The sequence below is a fragment of the Vigna umbellata genome, chromosome 8, assembly GCF_029865625.1.
Source record: "Vigna umbellata cultivar VRB3 chromosome 8, Vumbellata_1.0, whole genome shotgun sequence".
In the NCBI taxonomy this organism is placed as follows: Eukaryota; Viridiplantae; Streptophyta; class Magnoliopsida; order Fabales; family Fabaceae; genus Vigna; species Vigna umbellata.
The window spans coordinates 30,427,981-30,438,066 of record NC_142172.1 but is presented as its reverse complement, the minus strand read 5'-3'; the positions used below and the strand labels follow the sequence as shown (position 1 = coordinate 30,438,066).

At 26.2% G+C, this 10,086-nt stretch overlaps 1 pseudogene; it reads left to right on the top strand.

Moving 5' to 3' along the window:
- Positions 1-190: 190 nt before the first annotated feature.
- LOC124827330 (ethylene-response factor C3 pseudogene) lies at positions 191-862 on the top strand (annotated as a pseudogene).
- Positions 863-10,086: the final 9,224 nt, after the last annotated feature.

Here is a 10,086-nt window from a genome sequence, read left to right as displayed (position 1 = left end):
AGAAAGAAGTTGCCTATTATGACTTGCTCTTTCTGTCAGAGCTCATAAACTAATACTATGATCTCTACATTACACAAAGCAAATAAATTAATATATTGCTGATAAAGAATCTATGGTAGGGTTTCAGCCAAGTAAATTACATTAGTAATATAAATTAAGATAGGGGGGAGAGAAAGCAACTGAACAGACAACTTAGTAACCTACAACCCTCAGAACATGACTTCCCCTTTCTTCCAGAACCCATCATCAGATTGGGATATGTTGCAGGAGCCTTCAGAAATTTTGTTCGAATCATTATCAAGCAATAATGCCGTTCTTGACCCTATTCAAGATTCTCTTTCCTTCGATATGGTTGATTTCTCTACGGCACCAGCACAAGGAAATCACAACCAATTGGTGGTGAAACAAGTGCAGAATAAGGAAAAGTCATACATCGGTGTGAGGAAACGGCCTTGGGGGAAATTTGCAGCAGAGATCAGAGACACAACCAGGAATGGCTCAAGGGTTTGGCTTGGAACCTTTGACAGTGCAGAGGCTGCTGCGTTAGCCTATGACCAAGCTGCATTTTCCATGAGAGGCCATAATGCTGTACTCAATTTTCCAGTAAAAACGGTGAAAGAGTCTTTGCAAGAGATTCAATATAGCTTCAGCAATGGATCTTCTCCCGCACTTGCACTCAAGGAGAGGAACTTCATCCAGAGAAAATTGTTATCAAGGGCCAGAAAATGTAAAGGGAAAGAGACATCAGAAGCAGCAACACCAAGTGTTGTGGTGTTAGAGGACTTGGGAGTTGACTATCTAGAACAACTTCTAAGCATGTCTGATCAAAGTGCAAGCCCTAGCAACTTTAATTAAATCTGGTTGCTCACCATGTTTCTTCTTTCTTTCTCTGTACGGCTCTTTTGTGGCTACTATTGTAGTTCTCTTTATTCTTCACTTTTGCATATTTCATCTGAGATGTCTCCACTTAGAAAAAATCTAATAATATTGGTTTCATAGAAAGGAAACGTAGTCACTGAATTCAGTTCATTCTTTTCTTGCCGTAGCAATTGACACTGAGAGCGTGGTTTTTGGTTGTGATGCACAATCCACAATTTTCACCGCCGAAATGCAACCTACCACAACATTTATCATTGAGAGTCATCTGTCAGTAAACCAGTACCAGTATAAATTCTGCTGCCTATATATAGAAGTGTGTCAAATTGTTGGTGCTACCCTTTTGTTGAACCTGAACTATTTCTCAGTTTTTGCGTTGATGTGTTTCCAATACATGCAATATTGTAAAAGGGCAGCATGTGTAGATTCATTCTAGTTGTTGCTTTGCAGTTCATTGTCATCACAATCCTTAAACATATATTCCAAAGGATTCACTGATATGCTAAAGAGGGAAAGCTTATTACATCATTGCTACAATATATGTGGGAATTGTCACTCCATTTTGAGGTTGATTGAGGTGGAGGGAAGAGAGGAACAAAGAAGAAAAAAATAGACAAAAATAGAAAAGGAAAGTCATAAATGGAGAAAGAAAAAAAAGAAGATGAAAGGGAAAATAAGTATGTATGTTCAGTAATCCAAATATTTAAGGCGTCAAATTAAATAATTTAATTTATGGAAAAAGATAAATAATTTGCATGAATCTCAGTTGAAAAATCAAATTTGATCAAGCCTGTGAGTCTCTGATTGGTTAAAACAATTCTTTTCTATTAAAAGTATCTTTATATAATTAATAGAAACTTAACTTATATAAACAAGTAGGATAATGTGGTCAAGTAATTAAGATTTACTGAATATATTTGTAAATGATTTTTTACACTATACATATGAGTAAAGCTAAAAAAACAATCAAGCCATGCAATAGCAACTCTTAATAAAGATTAAAAAATTATTTATATTTGTGACATATTGTCTCATCGATCACAAACATGATATAAATTCAGATGAAGATACAGCTGATTTGTCAGAATTTGTGATCAATCAAAGTATATACATATTATATATATGTATGTGTGTGAGATGAAGATGAATTTACAGCCCCATCAATCAGAAAAGGCTTTGAAATTCATGCTTGAAGAAACAATCTTGTTTCAAAATGATAAACATGGTGATTTACCATCTCCACTAAAAACCTTTAACTTTACGTACCCTAATTAATACCCTATAAAGTAAGAAATTATCTACTCATTAACAATACCAAGTCAATATATTCTCATGAAACAAAAAATAACCAAGGTCCAACCTTCCCACAAAAAACAAAACGTATGTGGAGTGCATATATAGTTAACAAAAGTACAGCATGAGTGTTCACATAACTAACAAAATTCTGATCTCATTATCGAATGTTCAAATCTTTACTGTCAAAAGCAAAAGCTAAAACTGCATAACATTTTTATGAAGAGTACTGCCGGGAAAAAAATCTTTTGACAAACTAAAGAAGTTTTCAAGCTTTTTATTGTAAGAGAGAAATAATACATTGTCAAGGTTTCAAAATGAGGTTCTGAAATAAAACTGAGTGACAACTGCCGAAGAACTCCATTAATTCAAGTGTATATTAATTTGTGTATTTAACAATGAAAATAGAAACATTATTGAGTGGCATCTTAACTTTTGGACGAAATAGGCTGCACTATTTGCAATCATTTGTACTAAGAAAGTCAGATAGATAACAAGCTTCACTCATGTATACTAGTTTTTGTTATCAGAAAGTAAAATTTGAACTTATAAATTCAAATTTTATATGGTTATATATAATGAATAAAAGTAGCATCAGCAAAAGAAGTTTCACAAACTGAGGTATATTACGTGTCAGTTGACATGGAAGATGTTGTTCAACCTAAAAGCATCTCTGATTTTACATTCTAACAACTATGCACTCATGTCACTTCTAATCATTTCCTAAATATTGTCAACATTCTAAAAGTATTATCTTAGGAGATAATCATACTAGCCAGCTAGCTCTCAGAAGACAGGAATATCATCAATATTTTAGAAAAATAAAATAAAATGACTGTTAAAGCTTAAGAATGTTCTGAGAGTTGTGCTGAGTGCTGCTGCATTATAGCATTTAAGAAGGAAAAGGACTAAATTGATTCTGGGCATTTGGATCAATTGAAGCAACCAAAAACAATGCAACATCCTCTTCATGACAATGAAAGTACCATTTCCAGAAGATGTCCAACAACAGAAAATGTTTTTCCAACATAAAAGAGGAAAGAAAGAAATACCTTGTCCACCATCTTTCCCGGAAATGTATCCCTCTACCACAGTGACAGAAGCAAATTGGAGGTCGACATATATATATTTACATAGAAAAACAGAATTATAATTCACAGTGTTAATTTGAGTTCAATTTGGAGAGAAAGTAAAGTGTATTATGGATGGAAGATAGGGTTTAAGGAGGCGGAAGGGAAGAGCCTCCACTTTGTTTAACATTCTTTACATTATTTTATCCAATGTATATTATATGGCCTACACTTGGCTTGCGCTGGAGACAAGTTCAAGAATGATATGTAACAACGAGAAAGAAAAGAAAATTTCTATATTTCCTAATATTCTAAGCATTCATTCGTGAATGTTTTAACAACAACAACTATGTTTAATAGTTAAATATAATTATTTATTGTGTTCAAACAAGTAAATATACATACATACATATATATATATATATATATATATATATATATATATATATATATATATATATAATTATTCATACATATTTTTTTTTCAAATAAAAATATATTCCCACCTTTTGATTCTTGCATTATTATATATAAAAACTTGATATTCAACTTTATGTTCATTTCATCCGAATCGCTCCTTCAATCATCCATTCTTAATAAACTAGAAACTACCCTTTGCACTTTTAATGTTTCCATCTTATAAGTGGACTGACATTGATGAGAAGATAAAAGGTTCAGCAATTTTATTTATAAAAAGTTGCACAATAATTAGATTGATCAGCAAAAAAACTACATCACTAAAGTTAGAGTCATCAGAGCTTATAATTTCAAAAATGTGTTCAAAATTTTGTCTTTTGGACTGATCAACTATAGAATAACTCATTAAAATTGAAATTAAATAAATAGTCATTATAAATTCTGTTTGATTTCTAAAGAAAATATATCAACCAAAAAGAGTTAAAATAATATAAATGTCCATCCATTCGAATTTAAAAGAAATTTTATTTTAGTTTCTTCTCTAGAATTTGAAAAAAGCTAAAAAGAGTATTTAATTTAAAAAAGTTAAGGTAATTCCAATATAAACACTGAAATTTAAAAATTTTTAAAAATAGGAAGAAAAATTGTATCACATATCCGTCTTGAACAATTTTATTTGAATTAACAAAAATAAAAATATTCATAGATAATTTAGAATCTAACATAAAATTTATTTTATAAATATAAAATGTGGAACAAGCACAATACTTATCTTTCCAATAAACATAAGTATTTTAGAATCTAATGTTGATAACTAACATTATCTTTTGTGTTGTTGGAAACGTATAAAGTTAAAGATAAAGGTTGAAAGCCCTGATTGGATTGCTTATCATGGAAAAGCTTTTCTGCAATACAGTGTGTTACTTACGTATTCAAATCTAATGGACTGCGTGAAAAATCATTAAAAATATAAGAAAAAACAATAATAAACCAAATTCATCATTTTCAAATCTCTTAGCAATTTGTATTAAAAAAAACCTAAAATTATTATTATATATACTATTTAGTAATAATTTATTAGGAAGGTGTTGTTTGTCTGACCTTGTGTCGGAAGTGCAGCCAACAGTTTCCCTTCATACCTGGCTATTCAACATTAAAGAGTGAAAAAAATATCAGAAACTTCTTAATGTTTTATATATCTGTTAATTAATTTATTCTAACTGGAGTAACATACAAGTGATGTATTTCCAGTTATTAACTACAGTTGTTTTTTCTCCATTTTTTTTTCTTTCTAAACAAATTATTTTATAATGAAAGATGTAGTTTTTTTATCACTAATATATAAATAAGTGATATATAAATAAAAGAATGTGATATTAGAAACGTCTCAATCCATATATAATATCAATAAAAACATAAAAGATAAGAATTTAAAATCTATAAATATTAAATACAAAAGTCACAAATAACACTCAAACCCTTCACAAGACAAATTAAAAATTGAGACACATTTTATAATCTCAGCATACTCAAAACATTACAAAAACTTTATTTATATAATTGTATCTTAGAATTACCTTCAACAAAGATAAATCGATTTATATTTACAAAAATTGAAATCAAACAAAGTTCCGCATATCATCTTTGCACTAAAGTCAAGACTAATTAATAGCCATAATTTATAATTCAATTACACGTCAACATATTTTTATATTTAGATAAAGAACTTTATAATTTTATGTAAATTAAAATATATGAAATTTACATTATTTCCAATTTAAATTACATTTTAAAGTATCTTTTTAACAAAACAATTTAAATTTATTTAATTCTACATTTTTCTATTTTTACCAAATATATTTCAATTATTATCAAATATAAAAAAATATTAATAATATTTATTTATTTGAAAGTATTATTTGATGATAGAATTTAGTTCACAGTGGTTGAAAGTAAACTTGTTTTTGCCAAACTCCATAAACAAATTTATCGGAAAGATTTTTTTTTTATTATTGAAATCTGTTGAGATTATTTTTAACTAAATGCTAACCATAATAAACATTAATAAACCTTAACATTTGATTTACATTTTTGTCTACTTTTTCAATTAATGTTAACTCAAAAATTATCTTCTCAGATGTGCTTGAGAAAAACGACATGCTTAGGTAGTTAAAGTTAGCTAAAAGTTTTTCAACCAACATTAAAAACAAGAATCTTGACCAAATTTGGAAAAGAAATAAAAGTGGCAATACATGTCAACTAAACATAACCCTTGAATAAGGGAGAAGCAACTTTGTCGATGTTGATAGAAAATTATTCTGATTAATGTTGACTAAGAAATAATCATAATCTTCATTAGTAGAAAAATAATCTTACTATAATATTGATAGATAGAAGCCTATGTTAACATTAACTAAAATAAATCTTAACTTACATATGTAAAAAAAAAAAACAGTTTTACTAACATCAATGAAAACATGGTTAACAAAATCTTGACTAACATTATAAAAAAACTTACCTCACCTATATTGATAAAAAGAAAAAGAGTTAACTCTAATCACATTAATAAAAACACTCTAACTATCTTTAATTAAACATAACCTTATATATATATATATATATATATATATATATATATATATATATATATATATATATATATATATATATATATATATATATATATATATAGTTATTTTCAATTTTCACTTTATTGAATAAGTTTCAATACTTTTTCTTTCAATATAAAATCTTTAAATAATCTTAAATAATATATTAATTTATGGGTTTTGTTCTTAAACTCAACTTTATTACTTTTTTTAATGTAAATTTAAACTCATTTTTGGATTTCCATCTACAAATTAACCATGATTTCAAAATAAGTACATCAAAATTTTGATAAACTTACGATTAATTACTTCAATTTCTTGATTAACGTATAATTTCATTCTTTAATATCTTTACCTCTTCTAATTATTACAAAATCATGAATGGTTATAAACATAGTTTCTATCAATACTCACCTGCATTTACTGTTGAGGATCCTGACTTTGCTGGTCTAATTGTCTCCATAGCAACCAGCACATGCCATTAGCTGCAAATTGTGACGAACATATAAGTATAAAAACAGACATATATGAAGAGCTTGCAATCTACAGTTTAGCACTTACAGCATGTTAAATTATGCAGCAACAGTTGAGCCAAATTCGGGAAGAATAAATACTATTACCAATTTTCGTAACCTGTGGTTTCATATAAATGTTGTATGAATTTGAAAATAATTTAAGAAAAGTGTAGTAGTGCATTGGTACAATGTTGAAGAGAATGAAAATATATATGTGACTAGCTGCGCCGGTGTCTGTATGTCCAGATACATTTGCCTCATGTTTATATATATAAATTAGCAATAGTTGGTGTTTTTTTACAGGAGGTTTAGGTGTAAATCTTGGAAAAAGCAAATTGCTAATTTTTATAAAAAATAAAAAAGTCCATTTAAGACTACCTACATAATAGGTTTAGGTCAGGGATGAAATGATGCAATATTATATTATCATATTATACGTATTAATCCTATATTGAAAAGTGTTAATGAATACAAAGTGATTATAGTTTTTCCTTCAATCTTTGTAAAAAAAAATCATGTTGGAGAATTTATTAGCATATTAATTTTTCACTACGTTATGTGTAAGCTTAAAAGTAAATTGATTTTGAAAAAAAATTATAAAAAATAATCAAGTTAAAAGAAAAATACTTATGTTTAGATATAATTATAAGAAGGCCTCATTTTCATTAAACATGCTCTCTTGTATTTTTTTAAAACAGAGTCAACTTATTTTAAAAAGCTAGTCCAAATAGCTTGTTAGTGTAAGCTATTTTTACTTTTTTTTTTTAAAATTAACAAATATCTAAAAATATATAACTTTCTTTATTTAAAAAAGTGATTTTTCTTTTTAAAAAATGAATAAAATAATCCCACTCAGGATATGCTATATTGTATTAAAGTGGAGAGATAATGCATAAGTTTAAAGTCTTGAATCCTAGGTTCTGAACTTTGATTCTAGAAGAGTCAAAAGAAATGGAAAAGTGAATTTAACTAATCCTATGATTTTGATTTGGGAAAGTGTGGTCAACATGGGTTGCTAATAATGTTTTTTAGTTATATGTTTTAGGCAGCTTTATTCGAAACTTGATTCTGATTTGGGAAAGGTGAGGTCAACATGGGTTAACATGGTTTTGCTAATAAATTAATCTATATGTTTTTCTATATTACACTAGTATTTTTCTTTTAATTCTAGCTTTTGTCTTATTCTAGGTTTTCAATCCCGTACTAGGTATAGTTAAATTATTTAGAGAAATAGTAATTATAACTTTAGTGTGGATATTTTCTTATATAAATTAAAATGAAATTTATAATTAAGATGTTTGTATAAATATATTTATCATTGTTTGTAAAAAGAAAAATTAAGTTCATATTTTAGTAGAATATGATACTTATCAACTGGTTCAATATTTGATGAATATATATAGATTTCAAGAAGTCTGATGATGCTTTTAAATTGTAATTATAAATTTCAACTTTGAGATAGGAATATTATCAAATTTCGTAAATAATTTTTTCTCTCCACATAACAACAGGATACAACATGACAATAACATATTTGATTAAGAAAAAAGATTAAAGATATCTTGTTTTTTATATAGTTAATAACTCAAAATAATATATTAATATTCTTTGAACCAATAAATTCCCTTTTTCTTATTTTAAAAATATTTAAATTCATTTTGTACTAATTTATTAAAATAGACGAGTTTCATCATAATTAATAAAACATTCAATAATATTTCATCATATTATGTAATATATATTTATTTATCTAAATATCATGGTTAGACTTCTAACTACAATATCGTCAAAACTTTATTTATTATAAATTTTATTATTCTACGAGGATAATTTAGGTTATATTTATCTATTTGTTAGCCATAAGAAAATAAAGTAATGAATAATAAAATCAAGGAATATAAATAAATAATTAGAATCAGTGTATTATAAAAAATAAAAATAAATAATTAGGACAAGAGCGTAATTAAAAATAAATATAAATAATAAAACAAATAATACTCATACTAAATAAGTGAAGATACATATAAATGAATGGATAAATATAAATAAATAAGTTTAACTTAAAAAAATAAAATAAAATTAGAAACACAATATAATATATAAATATAAATAAATAAATAAAATAAGATTGATAACACTTCACCTAAATTATTATTACAATTATAAAATAAATAGGATGATAGATATCTTCTTTTCTTATTTCATTAATTATAGAATATGATGGTTTCCTCTTTTATATATATGCATAGACGGTAATTGCAAGCATATGAGTATATTTTATTTACGCTCTTATCTCTTCATATAAGATAAGTCCATTGTTTCTGTTCCTAATAGTAATATCATTATTTTTAATTAATTAATTTTTTATTTATCTTTTTGGTATTATTATGAGTATATTTTTATTTACGCTCTTATCTCTTCGTATAAGATAAGTCCATTGTTTCTGTTCCTAATAGTAATATCATTATTTTTTTAATTAATTAATTTTTTATTTATATTTATAATAAATATTACAGTATTTATATAAAATATAATAATAAAATATTTATATAATTGTAATGCATTATTTATGAAAAACATTACAGTATGAATTTTTAGATTTTACAAGACGTTGTTGATGGAACTTGAGGCGGCTATCCCCTCCGTATCTTAAAATGTTTTCTTTTGTTTGTTCTATTGATGTTCTTACAAGAATAAAAATTTAGCATGGAACTAACTAAAACCATTTAAGAAGATAAAAAAAAAGACGAGTATGTTAATTTTGTTATAACTAAAACCATTTAAGAAGATAAAAAAAAGACGAGTATGTTAATTTTGTTATAATTTCTACGAGGCATCTCATTGGAGATGCTAAAGTTAAAATTTTTCTTAAATTTTGAAGTTGATAACTTTAAGTCTAACTTAATTCTATAAAATCAATTTATAAAATAAAATATTAGATTAGACATTAATTAGTAGTTTAATAATAATCTTTAATAGATGAAATAATATATCAATATAAATGAATAAACTTTAATATGACTATGATAGTGAATTTTAAATCTAATTCAATTGATATAAAATATGAGACTTTTCAACATAAGTAACACTCAAATCTATCATAATGATAGTTAAAAACAAATAGAAAGGATTAATAAAAGATTAACCCAAGTACGAATAAATTAATGGGAAATGGGAAGATGATGAAGCTACGAAAAAACAGTTGCCTAATAAGACTTACTTTTTTTTTGGAAAACCCAGATTGGAACATGTAGGAGGAATCATTAAACGATAAACAAAACAAGATGGACATATTAAGTTAAATAT